This window comes from Fukomys damarensis, unplaced genomic scaffold, assembly GCF_012274545.1.
Source record: "Fukomys damarensis isolate Sample0158 unplaced genomic scaffold, DMR_v1.0_HiC HiC_scaffold_6, whole genome shotgun sequence".
In the NCBI taxonomy this organism is placed as follows: Eukaryota; Metazoa; Chordata; class Mammalia; order Rodentia; family Bathyergidae; genus Fukomys; species Fukomys damarensis.
In genome coordinates, this window is record NW_022900918.1 from 703006 (window position 1) to 723263 (window position 20258).

Consider the following 20258-nt stretch of genomic DNA (forward strand, 5'->3'; position numbering starts at 1 on the left):
ACATAGAAAAAAAAAAGGTTTCTCATCCTCACCACATGCAACAGGAATGTTTTTTGTGATATTCAGTATACTTGCCACCATAGAAGACAGTGGGTACAGCATCTTGTAGCTGGAGACTGCAGAGGCCAGGGAAAATTGGATGTTCAACATGTATGTGAAGCAGAGAGCCGAGTGGGGGAGGACCTGTGAGAGGAGAGAAAGTGGTGCCAGGACAGAATGCAATTTCACAGAATCAGAGCACAGGGGGATCCCCTCAAACTGTTTGCCTCAAAACCAGAAAAACCTGAGTGGGTATGAGCTTCTTCCCACAGGTAGCACTGGCAAAGAGGGACATCTGCCAAGCTTGGGAGAGGCCATAAATTCCACAGATGGGACTAAGTTTAATAGAAATTGGCAGGTAGAGAGAGGATAAATGGTGCCTTTATGTTTAGACTTTTGGTTATGCATTTGGCAAGGAAAGCCTTTATCTGGCATGCCGTATTGACCTGTCCCTCCTTTGTGCTTTTTCTTTTTATTTTTCTTCTTCACTTTTTCCTCCCTATTCTCCTCTCTTCCACATTATCCTGCATGGCCTGTCCTCCTCTCCATCTCTCTAGGGGTATCAATATAATGGGCCTGTGAAAGTTCATCAACCAGTGCTATAATTTAAATAATACCAATCCAGAACAAATCAGGGTAATCACAGGCATAGAAAAGCAATCCTTAACAAAGTTGGACTTAGTGGATCCAAACAAAACTATTTACATCTATATTAATGAGTTCCAAAACCTTGCAACATCACTTAATCTTTAAGCGCATGTCCGCCCATCTGCACACCTCCTTCTGCCTACACAAATACTCTCAAACCACCTAAACACTAGTCCTTCACCCAAGCTACCAAAAATAAATAAATAAATCCGAAAGAGGCTAACTTTCTCTTTCTTATTTTTGTCAATTTAAATTTCTCTTAAATCCTTCCATTCCCAAAGACATATCTTCCTTTCTTCTCTTTTATCACCTCTTACTCATGCTCCCACATCCCAGATGCACAGAAATAGCAGTACAATAAAGTCTGTAAAAGGTTTTGAATAAAGTATAGAATTAGCAAAGTTTATGTTTATGATTGTTGTATTTTTTGATCTTTTCATGTTGTTATGTCCAGCAGAAATGCTCTTGTTACAACACAGTGATAATGTCGAAGCCAATTAAAATGAATAGGGTGAAGTATTCAGAATCCCAGAACTCCAAAACAAAGTCAGGATCTTCAGCTGCCTCTGATAATGTCGAAGCCAATTAAAATGAATAGGGTGAAGTATTCAGAATCCCAGAACTCCAAAACAAAGTCAGGATCTTAACAGCTGCCTAAGAAAGGCAGAAAAAAAATCATTCATAAATGTTAACCCATTAGAAATACAGAAAAATATTTCTACACAAAATTTAAACCTCAGGAGAGCTTGGAGCAGTCTTTCAAGCCCAAAAGAAAATAGCTCTCAACTCAGAATAATGTATTCTGTAAAACTATCTTTCAAAATAGATGAAGAAAAAGGGACATCCCATGAAAAAGAACATCTAAATAAATTCTTGAAGACCAAGCTTGCATGCAAAAATTATTCAAAAATTCCCTACACAGAGACAACAAAGCCAACACAAACTTTTATATCACAGTTTCTCTTATATGAGAAATCCAAAATATAAATATATTATAGAGCAAAGTAAAAGATAGATAATAGCAAAGTGATAGATCTTTTGCAAAAGGGAAAGAGATGGGGAAAGAGAGAGGATAGTAAACATGGGCATGAAAATTATTAAGATGAGCCACATATAGGTACAAACACTCTACAGTAAGTCATGCACTATAAATATGTACTACTAAAAACAGAAGTTGAAAAAACAGAAAGTCAAATAGAGTATGACTCAAAACATGAGTAATTAAACCAAAGAGGAAAATAAAGGATATTACAACAGAAAAATAATCCAATGACAGGAATAAATGAATCCGTTTAAGTAATAACTGCCAATGTAAATTACTTAAACTTCCAAATTAAAAGACAGATTGTAAGAACAGACAAAAAATTAATTATCTTCTGCATTTAAGAGATTAATCTAATCCTAAAAGGAAATCTGTAGACTAAAATGAAAAGGATGAAAAATAATATTCCAGGCACAAGAAACTCAAAAGCAAGAAAAGGTAGCAATTTTATTATTAGGCAAAGTAAACTTCAAGCTAAAACTGTTCAGAAGGGTAGAGAATATGAATACAGGAGTTATATAACAGGAAGATATTATAGTTATAAATATATACGCACTGACTATTGGTACATTTGACTTCATAAAAACTATTAGAAATAAAATATCAAATAAAAACAAACACAATAATAGTGGGTGAATGCAATAATCCAATTTCACAAATAAGCAGACGAACTAAGCAAAAAATTAAGAAATAAAAATCAGAGCTGAACCTCACCCCCAAACAAATGTATTTCACTCTACAAGAGAATATACATTTTTTGCCCACAGCAGCCCAGAGAATAGTCTGAAAAATAAACCAAATACTAGTCCATAAATCTTGCTTAAAAATACAAAAGAATCAAAATTATTTAACATGACTAACAAAGTACAGGGCACTGAATTTAGAAATCAACCTCAAAAGAATGCACAGAAATTTTACAATACTCTTGAATAATCAATGAATCACAGAAGAAATCAGAAAGAAATTAAACAATTCTTAGAATAAAGCACTAATGCCAGTACAACAAAATAAAACCTATAAGATAAAATGAAATAAGTCAAAAAGAGAAATTTATTTCTCTGAATACTCACAGTAGAAAAACAGAGCAAATTCAAATGAATAATCTAACAATGGTCTTCAAGATACTAGAAAAAGGTTCAAATCCAAACAGTAGAAGAACAGAAAAAAATCAGAAAAAGAACTAATTAAATTCAAACTAAAAATAATATAAATAATCAATTAAAGAGATTTTTCTCTTAAAGAATAAATAAACTAGACAAACTCTTAGCCAAATTCACCAAATAAATAGATGAAAAAAGAAAATCCATATCCAAACAACAAGAAATGAAAAAGACAACATCACATGGGTCATAATTTAAATCCAGAAGATTATTAGTAAGTACTAAGAAAAATTGTACTCAAAAAATTAGATAATCTTGAGGAAATGGACTATATTTAGACACATGGTAATTATCAACTTGAACTGAGAAGACATAAAACTATAAAAAATTCAATAACAGACAATCAAATTGAGACAGTAATTTAAAAATATCTAAGAAAAGCCCATGATATAGTGTATTTGCTACCGAATTCTATATGACCTTTTGGGTCAACACTAATACTGTTCTAAATCTCTAATGAAATTTTAAAAGAAGGAGTACTTTCAAATTCATTCTTGGAAGCTAACTTCACCTTGACTGCACTAATAGCATACCCACACAGCAATAAAAACCCATTGAGATTGAGATTTTTTTTAAAAAGCAATAGGATTCACCATATCATCAGGAAAAATTAAATACTTGGGGATTAACCAACCTAAAGGAGTGAAAGCTATCTACAGTGATAACCACACTACTATTAAAAATAAAGATCAAAGAGGATAGCATGAAATTTTCAAGACATTCTTTTTTCCTAGAAAGAAGCAGCAGTGTCAAAATATAATCATATATATCTACCATGTATCAAAAACTCATACATTTATTTAGTGCAATCCCAATTAAAATATCAATAGTATTCCTTACACAAGTAGGTAAAATAGCCTTAAAGTTTATATGCTGTGAGAAGAGACTTAGAACACCATAGCAATCATGCGTAACAAGATGAAAGACAGTGGCAGCACAATCCCAGACTTCAAAATGTAGTACAAAGATGAAGTGATTAAAGCAGCATAATACTGACATAAAACAAAAACATGTGTATCAATATAATAGAACAGAGGATGCAGAAACTAATCCAAGTAAATTTAGCCAGCTGAATTCAACAAATAGGCCAAAAATTTATGCTGGAGAAAAGATGGCCTCTTTAGCAAATGATACTGGGAAAACTGGCTACTCACATGCAGAATGAACATGGAAGCTTGACCCAACTCTCTTCACCATTTACTAAAACTACAGGAAAATTGTATCAAAGATCTAAATATTAAAACATAAGCATTTAATTTTTTGGAAGATAAGGTAAGTAAAACTCTTGAAATCAGAGGTGTAGCAAATGAATTTTTGCACATATTCCAATTGCAAAAGTAACAATGACATCAAGAATCAACAAATGGGATCACAAAAAAAAAAGTTTCTACACAGCACAAGAAATAACCAACAAAGTGAAGAGAAAACCTATACAATAGCAAAAAAAATCACCAGCTATTCTTCGTGTTGGGGAGTAATATTTAGACTATGTGAAAAATTCAAAAATAATCCCAATTAAAAGACATAATAAAAAAATGGTCAACTGAAATAGACATTTATCAGAAGAAAAAAAATAAGTGGCCAATAAAATATTAAAAGTTTCAACATCAGTGGCCACCTCAGAAATGCAAATTTAAATAGCTCTAAGATATCATCTTACTTGAGACAGAATAACTATCATCAAAAAGTCAATAACAGGGTCCAGTGATTTAGATCAGTGATTCTATCACCTGCCTTGCAAGCACAGGTTTCCAAGTTTGAGCCCCGGTACAAAAAAATAAAGAGAGGAAGGTGAGATTTGCAAAGGCCGCTCCAAGATCTGCTCTCCCTCCGGCCTACTTGGGCTAATTTGGTGGGACTGGGTAGCTGTGCTCTCCTCTGCCTGTGCGCCATCAGGCCAAGCAAGAAAGGTAGCCACGTGGGTGCCCATGAGCCCCCCCCCCGCTCTCAGACTTCCTTATTGTGCCAGTTCTTGGATCCACTCTGCAGAGGCATAGGTGGTCATAAAGAGTATTTTTCTGAGCTCTCAACTTTGAACATCTTTAAAGAAAGGACAAGGAAAACCTGTAGCAGAACTATATGGAATTCAACCCTGCAGGAGGTCCAGGAACACAATCTGGGCCTTGTGGCCTGAGGTCAGTCTGAGTTGTGGGGATCTGCCATTGGCTAGCTAAGATCGGGGGACTTGGTTCTGCACATGGCAGCATATGTTGTATATTATGACAACAGAGATATAGTTTGAAAGAGGCCCTTCAAATTCTTTATTTGTTCTTTTTTGTTCTCATTCCACTCTGCAAATTCTTTCTTTTTTCTGTCTTCTTTCTCCAACTCAGTCTTTTGCTCCACCATATTATCCCTTATCTCCCTTCCTGTTCCTGTCCTAACTCAGATTTCTTCTTTTATTATTATTTTTTATTTTTTTTCTTTATTTTCTTTCCTCCTGTCATTTTACCTCACTCATGTGTCAATAGTTTCAAGGGAAAGTGAGCCCCTATTATTGTTAAGGGGATAGATTCCTGTACTTATTCTTGCACTCTGTCTATCCCTTTTGAATTTAATAGTTTTCTAAAGACTTTATGGTCATTCTATGTCCTCTGGCTTCACTTAAAACCTTCTCCAATTCTTTCACTTATCTACTCCTCTCATCCTAACTCTGTCTAAGCCCCCATTCTAAGTGGTAAAGATGCTATATTGAAAAGTATATTCACTGCAAACATATTTTGGGCTGCTTCTTGATTTTAATTTAATTCACATGGTTTAAAGGTGATAGATTAATGACTGCCACAAGTGATCAGTTTGCAAACTGTGCTTGATCCTATTGTGTTGCTGATTGAATCAAATGGGAAAAAGGATTGTGGTTGATTTAATGAGTTGTTTTCTCTGATATTATGAAAATGAGAATGTCTATGAGTCATTAGCGACTCAAAAGCTAAAGCAGAACTATATCAGGAATATTTAAGTAATAAACCAGAAATTAAACCAACAACCCAACAGCAAAAGTAAAAATGACAAAACACTTAAGCAAGACACAAGACAGACTTCCAGTTCACCAAAGGCAAATGGTAGGGCAAATGAGAATGAAAAGTCTGATAGTGAACCACCAGGACACTTTGAACCCATAGCACAGGAAGTAACAATCAGGCTCTAGAAAAATTCAAAGCAGAAATAATTTCTCAGATAACCATAGAGAGAGTGAGCAAAATGGAAGTCATGATTCAAGACTCTACAACAGAAATTGACAACAACAACAACAAAATGAATGAGCTCAGGATCATGATGGAAACTATGAAGGTCCAGCATAAGAAAGAAATGGAAATGATGAATGCCCAACAGAGGAAAGAAATGGAATCCATGAAACAGATGCAAATAGATGTTCAGGAGATTGAAAACTCTATTAAAAGTGTATGCAACAGAATAAAAGAATGCAAAGATAGAATCTCAGCTATAGAAGATAGGATTGCAGTGACCATGTAAAGAGAGGTCTCTTAAAAACAGTAAGAGACCATGAGAAATTAATCAATTAATCAAACAACTCCTAGATGATGCACAGAAGAATAAAATAAGACTAATAGAAATCCATGAAGTAGCAAGAGAAAATATAAATGACTTTAAAAAGCTGTTCACCAAATTAATGACAGAAAATTCCCAAACAGAAGAGAGGAATTTGACATACAGATAAGTGAGGCATACAGAACTCCAACTAGCCAGGGATTTAGCTCAGCTGTTCGGTGGCCTGCCTTGCAAGGGCAAGGGCCTGAGTTCAATCCCTGGTACCAAAAAAAAAAAAAAAGTACTCCATTTTTTTCTTTTCCCTATTACCCTTCCCCTACCCATCCCACCTTCCCTACACCTTTAGCTCCTTTCTTTCCATTACTAAATGTCAGTAATCTTATTAGGATCTTATGTATTATTATAGATTATTCACACCAGGGAAACTATTCGGTATTTACACATGTGTGACTTCTTTATTTCACTTAGGAGTATATCTTCAATATGTACTCCAACTAGCCATGATCAAAAAAATCTACACCTAGACATATAATAGTCAAGATCCCAGAAATCCAACAGAAGAACAAAATACTACAAGCAGTAAGAGAAAAGAAACAAATCATGTGCAAAGGAAAGCCCATCAGAATCACAACAGACTTTACAACACAAACCCTCAGGTCAAGCCTGAGGTGAGGTATTTTAAGTCCTAAAAGAAAACAACCTCCAACCTAGACTGATTTATCCTGAAAAACTCACTTTCAAAATGGATGGGGAAATAAGATACTTCCAAGGAACACCTGAGAAACTTCATGAACACCAAACCAGCACTACAAGGAATTCTAAACAATATCCTAGAAAAAGGCAATGAAGGTCACAACACCATGAGGCTCAACAGAGCAATCAAATAGGCAAGGCAAGAAACTAAAAGAACAAGGTGAAAAATTAAAAAGAATCATCAAAAAGATAACAACATGACAATAAAAAGTCAGTACGTATCAGTTATAACCATCAATATCAATGACCTCAATTCACCATTCAAGAGAAATAGACTGGCAGAATGGATTAACAAGCAAAATAACACAATATGTTGTATACAAGAAACATACCTAATGCAGAAAGAAGCCCAGAGACTGAAACTGAAAGTATGGAAAACAATTTTCCAAATGACAGTTGCCCAGAAAAAAGCAGGGGTAGCTGTCTTATTCACAGACAAAGTGAATTTCAAACCAAAACTGATTAAAAGAGACAAAAAAGTCCACTATGTTCTTTTAAAGGGAACAATTCAAGAGGAAGAGATGACAATCACAAACACATATGCACCAAATATTAATTCTGTCAACTATATAAAACAAGTATTAAGTAACATGAAAAAACAAATAAGCACTTATACAACTGCAGTGGGGGATCTAAATACCCCACTATCACAAATAGACAGAATATCTAGGCAGAATATCAACAACATAATACTAGAACTCAATCAGGCTTTTGAAGGCATGGACTTAATAGACATCTGTAGAGTGTTCCACCCCACAAAATCAGAATATACATTCTTTTCAGCTGCACATGGGTCATTCTTCAAGATAGACCACATAGTATCTAACAGAACAGGATTGAATAAATGCAAAAGAATTGAAGTTATTCCCATATATTATCAGATCATACTGCAATCAAGCTAGAGATCAATAGCATAAGAAACCGTAGAAACTTCACAAATACATGGAAATTGAACAACACTCTACTGAACAATCAATGGATCACAGAGGAAATTAAAGAAGAAATTATATAGTTTTCACAAATAAATAAAAATCACAATACAACATACAGGAATCTATAGGACAGAATGAAAGCAGTTCTATGTGGAAAATTCATAGCACTGAATATCCACACTAGAAAAAGAGAGCAAGCTCAAATAAACAGTCTAATGATGAAACTTAGACTACTAGAAAAACAAGAGCAAGAAAAACCCAAAGCTTGAACAAGAGAGGAAATTACAAAGATTAGAGCAAAAATCAATGCAATAGAAACTAAGAAAACAATACAAAAAAATAAATGAATCAAAGAGTTGGTTTTTTGAAAGAATAAATAAAATTGAAAAATCCTCAGCAAACCTTATCGAAAAAAGGAAAGACTCAGATTCATGCAATCCGGAATGAAAAGGGAAAAGTCACAATAGATCCAACAGAAAGAAATCCAGAGGATCATTAATACCTACTTTGAGAACCTTTACTCTAATAAAATGTAAAACACAGAAGATATGAACAGATTTTAGATACTTATAACTTACCAAATTTGAACAAAGAAGATAAAAATATTTTAAACATCCCAATTACAATCAGTGAAATTGAAAATGTAAATAAAAATTTACCAACAAAGAAAAGCCCAGGCCCTGATGGATTCACTGTTGAATTTTACAAGACATTTTTAAATGGAGGTTCAATAGGAGAAAAGCCAAGGTCAGTGGGCATGGGAGCTTTTGAAATTTTTCTTTTTAAACTTTTTATTGTTATTAATTCATGTTTGCAGTGCATGAGAATTACATTTATTATGGAAGTTGGTACAAGTCCATAACACATCTTAGTGTTTTAATGGGAGTAGATGAACAGATTGTAAATCACCCAGTGTCTCAGAGAGTATACATTAGAGTGTTAGAATTCTCGCATCTGGAGCAGAACCACCTGTAATGGAAAACATTAAGCACCTGTTTGATCTTGAATAGGCTAGTTAAATTTCCTCTCAGTTTATCTGTAGACTGTGAATAATTGATTTGCATACTTCACAGAGTCATTATTCAGTGTAACAAGCAGTATCATATATAACTTAATTAGGTAATTAAATATCATATAGAACTTAATTAGAATAGGTCTTGGTACATAGGTTATAATTGTACTTCTATAGGCTTTACATCCTAAAGAACTTCTGATTATATATACTGTATTATATTAGTTTTTAATCATTCACTGTTTTATTTTCTTTGTGTCTTTGTTTAATCTTCACCTTCACAAGGAGAACTTAAAATTGTATTCTGCGCTCTCCCTTTGCTCTTTATTTTAGTTTTCTATTTTGAACTTAATTCCTATTAGTATAAATGACTTATATTGTCCTTAATACTAAAGCAATGTTCTTTGTTTCTGTTTGATCATACTTTTATTTCTTAAGTTTTTGACATTGTGAAACATATGTATTTCAAATTTAATTGAATTATACTTATCATGTAAAATGACTTGTATAAAATTATAAATCAAGGAAACAAGACGAGAAAAATGATTTCAAAGTAAATCCAAGACAGGAAAGGAAATTTCGACATTTATACTTTGAGTGGTTACAGATTAGACTATAGATATAAATGGATCATACTAGCAACTTTAGTCTGTGGTATTTAGTGAGATACTTGTGGATTCAGAAAATGTCAGCATTTCATACTTGACATTCACTTTTACTTTGTTTTATTTTGTTCATATATATTGAACTTGAAAATCCTGTTAGATAGAGAGCTTTAAAAATATTATCTTTCAGGGAGTGAGATTTAGCTCAGGGGCATCACCCCTGTCTTGTAAGCAGAAGGTCTAGAGTGCAATCCCTGATAAAAAAAAGAAAAGAAATTATCTCCTATCTTTTATTCTGTGTATTAAAAGATAAAAGTATTCGTGCAATAGCACAGACTTAGCTGCAGCTTCTGAAATGAAGCAGAGAAAAAACTTACAGAATGGCAAATTTAGAAGTGCAGAAAAATTCTCTTAGATTGCATAATTGTCCCTTCTTCATGTTCAGCCTCACTGGACTATTGAAATCACCTAACCTTGAAAGACTGGTGTCCAGGATTATATCAATTGCTCCTATTGGAGTTATTTTTAATTCTCATATATTTCTGTGGCAAAATTCCAGTATCTTGTAATTATTTCTATCACACATTCTATATCTATCTGCCTAGTAAGGTTTTTGCTAAGGGGCCAGTTTACAATACACTCATTGGCCATATTAACTATCATATATCAAGTGAAATATGTTTGAAAATGATCTATTCGTAGCTATGGATAAATAAATGCCCAACATATTATTTTTTTCTTCAAAAGTTAAGTAAGTGAAGGTTTTACTATCACTGTGATTTCCTTGGCTTTGTGACATATGAAAATCAATAAACATAATTGAATGTTATGATTTTATTTAAACATCAGTATTTTGTTACCTATAATGTTACCTATACCTATAATTCCCTGATCTAATTCAGTCTAAAATGCAAATAAATTTTTGAAGATATGAGCAATGAAAATTTCTTACATGCACTTGGCAAAGATTTCTATATTTTCATTAAAAACCAGATATAGAGAAAAAGTATAGAAACAGCATCATCTTCTACTGAAAATAATAGTGGTAATAAGTATATAAACATTAAACACATACTTAAAATTTGAAAATGAATAAAAGTTTGGACATAAACTTTTGAGTTCTTAATGTCTATATTAATTGATAAAGGTATCTGTTGTAGCATTGATCTTCAAATTTTCAAAACTCATGTCTCTCTTTTGCCATTCTTTTTCTTTTTGATCAATTAGCAAGTGTCTCAGTACTTTTTTCTTTTGTACAATGAAATGCTTGACACTGTGTAGCTTATAAAGAGGTATACTTGGATCAAGACTTAGGAACCTGAAGTTTCCAAGCAGCATGATGCTGGCATCCTTGCTATGCTCTCTGCTTTAGCAAAAAATGTTGAAATGAAAAGGGAGCTAGCAGAAAAAAAACAATCTGGTGTGTGGTGTGCAGAAAAGACCTCTCTGGTGAAGTGGTCTAACTTTACAACCAAACATTCTCCTGCAAACTAACCTTATCCTGTGAAATCTGACCCTCTCATAGAAGACACCCTTAATATGTTCGTGAAAGTAGATTTCATATGACTTTATTACTTTTCAGTACTCCTTAGCTCTTCTCATTTTAATTCCTCAATGCTGCCCCCAGTACATGATCTCCTAGACTTAAGTCCCCATGTTTTTTATTATTTTATGAATTCTTTGTCTTTTCTTTTTCAGTCCTGAAATGGATTAGCCAGCTTTACTATCAATAAAAAACAAAATAACCACTTAGAATTTAAAAGAGAAAAAGTTTAATTTGGCTCACAGTTTCAGGAAACTAAGTCCAAGGTATGCTGGCAACAAGGCAGAAACCTCACAGCAGAAGTGCATAGTGGATCAAAGATGCTTCTTAGTTCATGGTAGCCAAGAAACAAGAGTTCAGAGTCAGTATTATAAAAGAAGAAGGCAGGGAAGAAGGATGTATCTCCATTATTCACCCAAGAAGAAACAAAAGTGTGTTTTACTAATCCTAGATACTTCAAAAGCCAATCAAATTGACAATTAAACTTAACTATCACATTCAAGCACTTGTCACATTGATGCCCAGACACATTTGCTTGCTCTCCAAATGACATAAAATTAATAATTTCACTTAATGATAAAATTATGTTGCATACAACCAAAAATGAAAAAATTATTTCCTGCAAATTTCAACTGTTCCATTGCTTTTCAAAAACACAAGCCAGAGTCTTTTCTGAGATTCGGGGAAAACTTGTTATGAATTTCTATGAAAATAAAAATTAAATTAAAAAATCCCAAAGTGGAATGGCAAGCAGTTAACATTTCCTTTCTAAAAGGGAGTGATAAAAGAATAAAGAAGAAACTGAAAATGTAAATAAGAACAAAAAGGTATAAGAGACAATGTGAAATAGGAAGAAAAGAGACAAAGGGAAAGGGGAAATGGAGTAAAGGAAAAAAGAAGGGGATGGAATTAATATGAGAAAAAATGGAAACAAAGTCTTTGTAGACAGGGAGGAAGGGGTTGGACAGAGGGGTTGAAGAGAGGGCAGGGGGATGGGGAAAAATAAGAACCAAGTTTGATCATGTAAAGGTACAAATTTCCAAAAATGAATGTCATTATATTGTATACCTTAAGTGTACCAATAAAATTATGTTTTAAAGGATAAAGAATAATTAGAACAAAACTTATTTGGGCAAATATAATGTCTTCCAGCTTCACATTTGGCATCCAGAACAAGTGATAGCAAGAAATGAGTTAGGGCAGACTCAGTACTTGTCAGTTGATAAAACGTAGCCCTTTCTACTAGCTCAAGATCTGTAGCTTTCCTTGGCAGATGTTTCATATGCCCGACATCTCTAACTTCCAACGTTTTTACTGCTCCATCAGCTTTATAAGTACAGATTCATATACTCAACTCATAAGATCACATTGCGAGCTTTCCAGTCCTTTCTCTGAAACTGCATGGAAGCCTCTCTAATCTCCTTAAGACTTGCACTCTGCATGGTAGTAAAATCAGTATTATGTAGGGGATCCCGTGTTCGCTTTCATCAGGAGCACTAGTTAGGCTGACTTAGACCATAGTTGCAGTGGCTCTGAATACGTGGATGGCTGTCCACAGTGAAATGAATTCTGGGAAAGTAATTTCCCAGCAAGACTTTTCTGAAAAGGATCCTAAGGGACTTGCTTCTCAAATGCAGACATGACACTTTTGTACCCTTGTGCCAGGAATGAATGGGATCTTACCGATATCTGATATGCTCTTAAGGAGTCTTTCTTTTTTGTCTTTGTAGAAGGTACTTGTTTTCGTTTTAATTATGCCAGTATTTTCAAGAACCACATTAACTTTGGCTCCAACTTTATGTACTATTTCCTTCTTGCCAGAATGTCAAATTGTCAAAAAAAAAAAAAAAAGTGTTTTGCCTCAATTTTCACTATAAATTTGCTTAAAGGGGCCGGGGATTTAGCTCGGTGTTGCTGCCACCTGCCTCACAAGTGTAAGGTCCCGAGTTCGATCCCCGGTACCAAGAACAAAAGAGTGGTTGCCACTCCTAGTCAGGAGCCAGGGCGGGTCGGGGTGTGTCGGTAGTGGACACGGAAGGGCGGAGGGTGAATCGGCTCAGTAGGCAGTGCAGGTCTGGTTCTAGGCCATGGGGGCGCTCTCCTGAGGCAGAGGTCGCCGCCGCAGACTGGGCAGTGGCGCGAGGCTATGGCACCACGTATCACTCCATGCCGCCTCCCAGTCAGCAGAAGCTGGAAGAGAAGCTCACCTTAATGAAAGACTTGCAAGTCGGTATGCTCACCCGCCTCTACAATATCAAGAAGGCATGTATCAATCCCAAGGCCAAATCAACCTAGAATCTGCTGTGAAATTCGTAGTCAGAAAATTTCCTGCTGTAGAAACTCGGAATACCAATCAACAGCTTGCATGGCTACAGAAAGAAGAATAAGAAATTTTTGAAAAATCTGGCTTTATATTTCTTCACGTTTGTAGAATTTATGGAATTTAAAGGCCGTGTTTGTGAATTGCTGAATATCATCGATATTTGCCAAGTCTTTTTTATATTACTGTGAACTTTGATTTTACAAAGAACTACTCGGATTTGATAATAACCTACACAATATTAATGATACTATTTTCTCAAACTGAAGAAAGGAAGGCAATCATTGAATTATACAACTATACTCAGGAAATGACCCATGGAGCAAGTGACCGAGAATACCCACATCTTGGTCAGATGATTGTGGACTTTGAAAACCCTTTTTAAAAGATGATGGATGATATTGTAACCCATAGCAAGTCTCTTTCAGATGCACTCATCGCTCTCCAGATGGTGGATCCTCAAAGGAATCTTTCAGCGGACCAGTGGAGAAATGCCTAATTACTGAGCATCATCAGTGCAACCAGTAAGATACTTAATCCTGCACAATCTCACACTATGCCTTGTGAATATCTCTCTTTGGATGTGATGGAGAAATTGATTATGTTTGGCTTGATTTTGTGCCATGGGATCCTAAATACTGAAGCTACAGCTCGGACCCTTTGAAAGCTAGCTCTTCAGAGGAGCTCTTGCCTTTCTTCTGGGATGAAGTTTTCCACACTCACAAAGCTGCAGATTTATTTGTAAACATAAGAGGCTACAATAAGCATATTAATGACATAAGAGAATGCAAGAAGGCAGCTGTGTCATATGTTTGCTCAATGCACAGAGAAAGATGCAAGTTTTTAAGGTTTGCGCTGAAGGAGTTGGCTACCATCTTCTCTGATTAACCTGGCTTGCTTGGTTCCCAGGCACTTTTTGTTTTTATGGCCTTATCTTTTGCCCATGATGAAATTATTTGGCTACTTTGTCATGCAGATAACATGCCAAAGAAGAGTGCAGGTGACTTTATAGATACGCTCATTGCTGAATTAGTATTTCACAAGGAAGAACTTAGAGCACATGTAAGGAAATATGGACCTGTATGCAAAGGTATTACGTGCAATACCTTTCTGGCTTCAGGGCCATTGTCATTAAGGAACTCATGCAAAATCTTTCTGTTTGAAATAAAGATGAATCAATCACCATGTCCTCTTTTTATAACAGTATGACTTCCCTCAGTGTAAAACATGTTGAAGATGGAAATGTATTTGATTACAGAGGAATGAGATTAAATTGGTTTAGGTTATAGGCATGTGCTATTGCTTCTAAGGCACCACTTAGCCTTGCAGATCACTGAGAACTTGGAAAAATGATGAATGCAATAATCTTTGAGACAAAAATGGTGGAAACATCAGATCTCTCCATATTTTGTTATTATAGTAGTACTTTTGAGAAGATGTTTCAGCATTGTTTGGAGTTAGCGTCTCAATCAAGATATTCAGTCCCACTTCCACTACTTTGCACTCATTTTATGAGTTGTACACATGAACTATGTCCAGAAGAGCAACACTGTTTTGGAGATCACAGTATGTAATGTTCCTGGATGAAATGGCCAAAGAAGCTCAAAATCTCAGCACTCATAATTGCACAGAACAGTGTACTCTTAGTGACTAGTTGCTGTCTAAGCATTTTGCCAAAACCATCAGTTAAGTAGTGAATAGGAAGTGGAAAAAGCAAACCGATTAAAAAAAAAAGGGGAGCCTGAGAGAGAAAAACCAGGTGTGGAGAGCATGAGAAAGAACAGGATGGTTGTGACTAACCTTAATAAATTGTGCACTGTACTTTCTGAGCTATGTTTCACTATAAAGTATGTACTAAACATGGTGGTATGGGAACATACCTTTACCGCGTGAGAATATTTGACTTCTTATCTGTAAATCTGCTTTACTAAATCAATTGTTGGAATGATGATTATAATCAAGTCACACAGGAAACTGCAAAACAATCAGAGCTTCTAACAAGTATAAGAGCATATATGACTATACTCCAGTCAATAAAAAATTACATTCAAATTGATATTACAAGAGTATTTAATAACATTCTTCTTCAACAAACACAACATTTGGACAGTCATGGAGAGCCAAATCATTACAAGTCTGTACACAATTGGTATTCAGAAACTTTGTTAAGCAATGGCCATAGAGCTTATTTCCCTGTGAAATACTCAAAGAAAATAAATTAGCATTTAATGCAGAGGAATATTCTGACACATCAGAAATGAGGGTCATTATAAGAACTACTAGGCCCAGATGGAATGAATTTCCTAAGTGAAAGCATTATGTGTCACATTTCATCACAATTTGCTGAACCTAGGAAACTTGTGGTGAAGAATGTTGATGTATTAACACAAATGAGGACCACCTTTGACAAACCAGACGAGACAGCTGCATTCTTTGAGAGATTATCAACTGTTGACAGTATGTTGAAGAGGATGACAATAATTGGTGTGATTTCATCCTTCAGATCATTGGCACAAGAAGCACTTAGAGCTGTATTGTCCTACACATTGCTTTTCTTGTAAGTTCAACTGAAGATTTTAAGGACCACATTCCAAGAGAAAGTGATATGAAGGTTGCAATGAATGTTTATGAGTTATCATCAGCTGCTGGACTGGCTTGTGAGATTGATCCTGCCTTGGTGGTAGCTCTTTTTTCACAAAAATCATAAAATATTAGTGCAGAAGAATAATATAAAATCACTTGCCTTCCCATGGTCTTCGTAGCATTTTCTTAACCAACACTGGCTAGTAATGTGATGTGTCAGTACAGCCTTGTTATGGAAGGACACTGCAACAACATGCATTGTTTGGCTAAGGTCATCGACCAGATCACTGTAGCTTTGTCTACAATTCACAAAGGAAGCACTGAAAACCTTCTTAAAGAATTTCTGGCACTTACATCCTCCAAAAATTGGCCAGGAGACAAAAAAACTACAATGCTAAATAGAGAATCTGTGCATTTTCTACTAGACACGATTGTACAAGAATCACCATTCCTGACAAAGGATCTTTTGTTATCTTGTTTTCCTTATATGTTGCTAAGAAATGGATGCATGCTCTCTACAAAGTGTTACGTCTTCTGCCTAGAATATCTACTTAGTCAAGACAAGCATGCATTTTTGTTGCCTCTATTTTATCTGTAAACTGTGGAATTATTTAACTTAAGGCCTGAAAAACAATTTTGTGGATTGTAAATTTCTTTCATATGGTTGTATTTTTTTGATCATTGTTTTCTTAATATGGTTGCACTACAACATATTTGATTGATTATTCCTATAATTTTAGGATATTATTTGTTTAAAAACGTGTTTTTGATATTTGATGATGAAAAACATTGCCTGTTTATTTATGATGCCTGTTTATTTCTGAAAAAGAGCTATATTTAGTGATTATTTGAGATAGTGGTATTACAACATTCATCTCTGTGTGAATTATTTCATATAGGGAAGAGTTCTGATCTGTGCCTATGGTTCTTACTGAAAACAAAATTGGATATGTATTTCTGTGATGTTATGAATACATTTCTACTCTATTTCAAAACATTTGCCAAACTAAATAACACTGTATAACATCACAAATGTTAAAGACTGCTTGGCACTAGAAGCAGAAAATGTCCCAAAATTGCAACAGCAGCATATGTTGTTGATTGTATAAAGTTTAGTGATAATTTTTAGACCAACATCCAAGGTGCCTTTTTAGTATTAGCTCTACCCTTGTATCCTGTTGCTAATAAACAGTCTTTGACATTTATCAAATTTTGATACAAATATTAGTCTCTAACTACATTTTATGTTTTAAAAATTTGAAATTCAAGTGTACCTTCAATAACATAAAATAAACACTAGACTATATTTAAAAATCTGGTTAAAAGCAGTTAACAGTAACTAAATCACAGCTTGAACATTGAGCTGCCTTGAAATTTCTTTTGCCAAGTTAGTCTTCTCTCCTCAATCTCAGTGTCCTGAAAAGTCTAAATACTTCAACAAAATATAGTACACCCTTGATTTACAAACTCAATTCATTCACAAGGGCTGGGTAAAACTCAAGTTGATAAATTGAAGGCTTAGGCTCCTCTACTGAGCCTTCAAAGTCTCTCTCCTGTATAAAGGCAGATCTCAGTGTCCTTAGAGAGACATTGGACCAAGATTTCTCAATTAACTCCACTTAGGAAAGGATGCTGCAATGTTCCATCCAGAACTCTTTAAGGGTTAATCTGCACCTGAGACCACCTGAAATCACAAGCAGCAGGCACTCAGGTCATGATTTAAGATTTTGTTTATAAGTTAAAACTAAAATTCTGGTCATAACCAAGATTGTTCATATGTCGGGCCAATTGTAACTCAAGGGTCTACGCTATAGATATTTTTCCCAGAATGTAGTATGTGGGGACTCTAGGCCAATTACCAATAAAGTCTCCATTCTCAACTGAAATCTCATAAGCCTAGCACTTAGTGTCTGCATTCATGCTATGTTCTGATCTCTGATCAACATCACCCATTGGGCTCTGTTTACAGCATTCTACCACTTTTTTAGCTTGCAGCTCTAAAATTTTACAAACTCCTCCAACAAAGCCATTTCAAAGCCTTCTAAACAAGATGGTCAGGTACAATCACACAGACAACCTCACTCTTCTCTGTATTTGTCAGCTTTCCCACTCTAAGGCACAATACCCAACATCTACAATTTAAAGAAGAAAAGTTTAAATTAGGTAATAGTTTCAAGAAATTCAGTGTGTCATTGGCTGGCTCCTAGGCAGGGACATCATTACAGATGGGTATTGTGTAATAAAGCTGCCTAGTGGGAAACAGACTACAGACTAAAACCAGAGGAAAAAGGGCCGAGGACCATGTACAGTACTCGAGGAGATACCTCCATGACCCATCAGCCCGGCATATTCAGAAATGTTCTTCACTAATCCCCTAGAGAGCTCCCAAGCCAATCAAGAGAATCTTAATTTAGAAATGCTTTTTTATCTCGGGGGCTTCACACATCACAGGCAAAAATTCTACTCTATCACTGAGGTATACTCCTGGCCCATGTTCACTATTTTTTTAAATGTTACAATTAATCATTGCTCTTAAATCATATTATATTTATGTTATATTATTTATCCTTTTATGAATTGTACACTTTTTTATTTTATCTTTTTTTTTAATACAAGCTTTCATTTCCCTTTCAGTATCAATGCTTTGCTCAATTATCTGGTGATTCTTCAGGCTCCATCTACACTAGATATGAAATTCTAAAAGTCAGCCTGAGGTCTCATTAGTGCTTTGTTACTGCTTGACAGTGCAGCAATATTATTCTATTTTGGCTTTTTATTGAAATTCCAAAATTCAGTACATAGATAACATATTGTTTTTTTTTTTAGATTAAAGTTTATTTTCATTTAGAAATGTTGTTCAGACTCCTGTCAGTTAAACATAAACATAGCTGTATTTCCTTGGGGGATAGAAAAAGCTGAAACTATGATTCTAAACTTTCAAGACACACTTTCACTTTTGCTGTTGTTTGTTTTCATATAGTTCATCTTTGTCCTCCTCCAATTCAATTTTTCAAAATTCAGATCACTGTTACTATATTTGATGTAAGCAAATATCATCTTTCTCTTAATTGTAGCAAAGGAGCTATTTCTCCAAGTAGACAGAGTGATTATAAAAGTAATATTTTTGTAAGAACTTGTCATATGTTTTAGGGTGCAATGGACATGGAAACTGATATCTAGCTCAGTCCATGAAAATTCTGAAACATGAGAGATTATATCAACAAAACAACAATGACAAAAGCATAGAGGATAACTTATATTTTTAGAATATACTGGAACAATGAGGTCAGGATGCACATGCATTTCTTAAAATCCTGACAATCCCAGATTAAAAATGTTAGGAAATTGGGAAAACATTATTTTCATCCCAAAAAGATTGTTTTTAAATGATCCTGGCATGGTGAATAAACCCTGTGTCAGTAGCCAGGCATGGTGGCGCATGCCTGTAATCCTAGCACTCAGGAGGCTGAGGCAGAAGGATTACCGTGAGTTTGAGACCAGCCTGGGCTACATAGTGAGTTCCAGGTCAGTTTCAACTACATAGTGAGACTTTGTCTCAAAAGCAAAAAACAAACAAACAAACAAAAACCTCTGTGTCAGTAAACACTGCATCAAAAGATTAAAAGATATTCTTTTAAAAGATCCATTCACAAAAGATGTCCAAATATTAAAAATTGTTCAAATAATTTGTAAAACCTTCTCACTACAGAGGGCCAATCAGATGAATGACAAATGATCACTGAACTATTTAATAAGACATGTATACATCATCAAATTTCCCATATTTGGAATGATAAAAATCCTTTATTTTTTTCTAATGGGCTAGTTTGGACTAAAGAGAAGGAACCTATTCCAAGCTTCTTGCCTTAAATTGGAACCAGTTCAAAGAGAGAGTATTTTTTAAAAGATAGTATCTAGGACTTGACATTGCATTACACTGAAAAATACTTTTATCAAAATATATTTATTGATTTTTTTCCTGAACATAATAGCAAGTGATCAGAACATCTGTGAATATGCACAAAATTTCATCCTAAGTCAGTTTAAACAGCAATATCAGCTGAGAAGACTTGCAGTTTCTATTTGCAGTTAGTTAGGAGGTCCAATCATA

The 20258-nt window shown here is 34.7% G+C and overlaps 1 pseudogene; it reads left to right on the forward strand.

The window, feature by feature from the left end:
- Window positions 1-13410: 13410 nt before the first annotated feature.
- Window positions 13411-16689, forward strand: LOC104851582 (annotated as a pseudogene).
- The last annotated feature ends 3569 nt before the right edge of the window (window positions 16690-20258 follow it).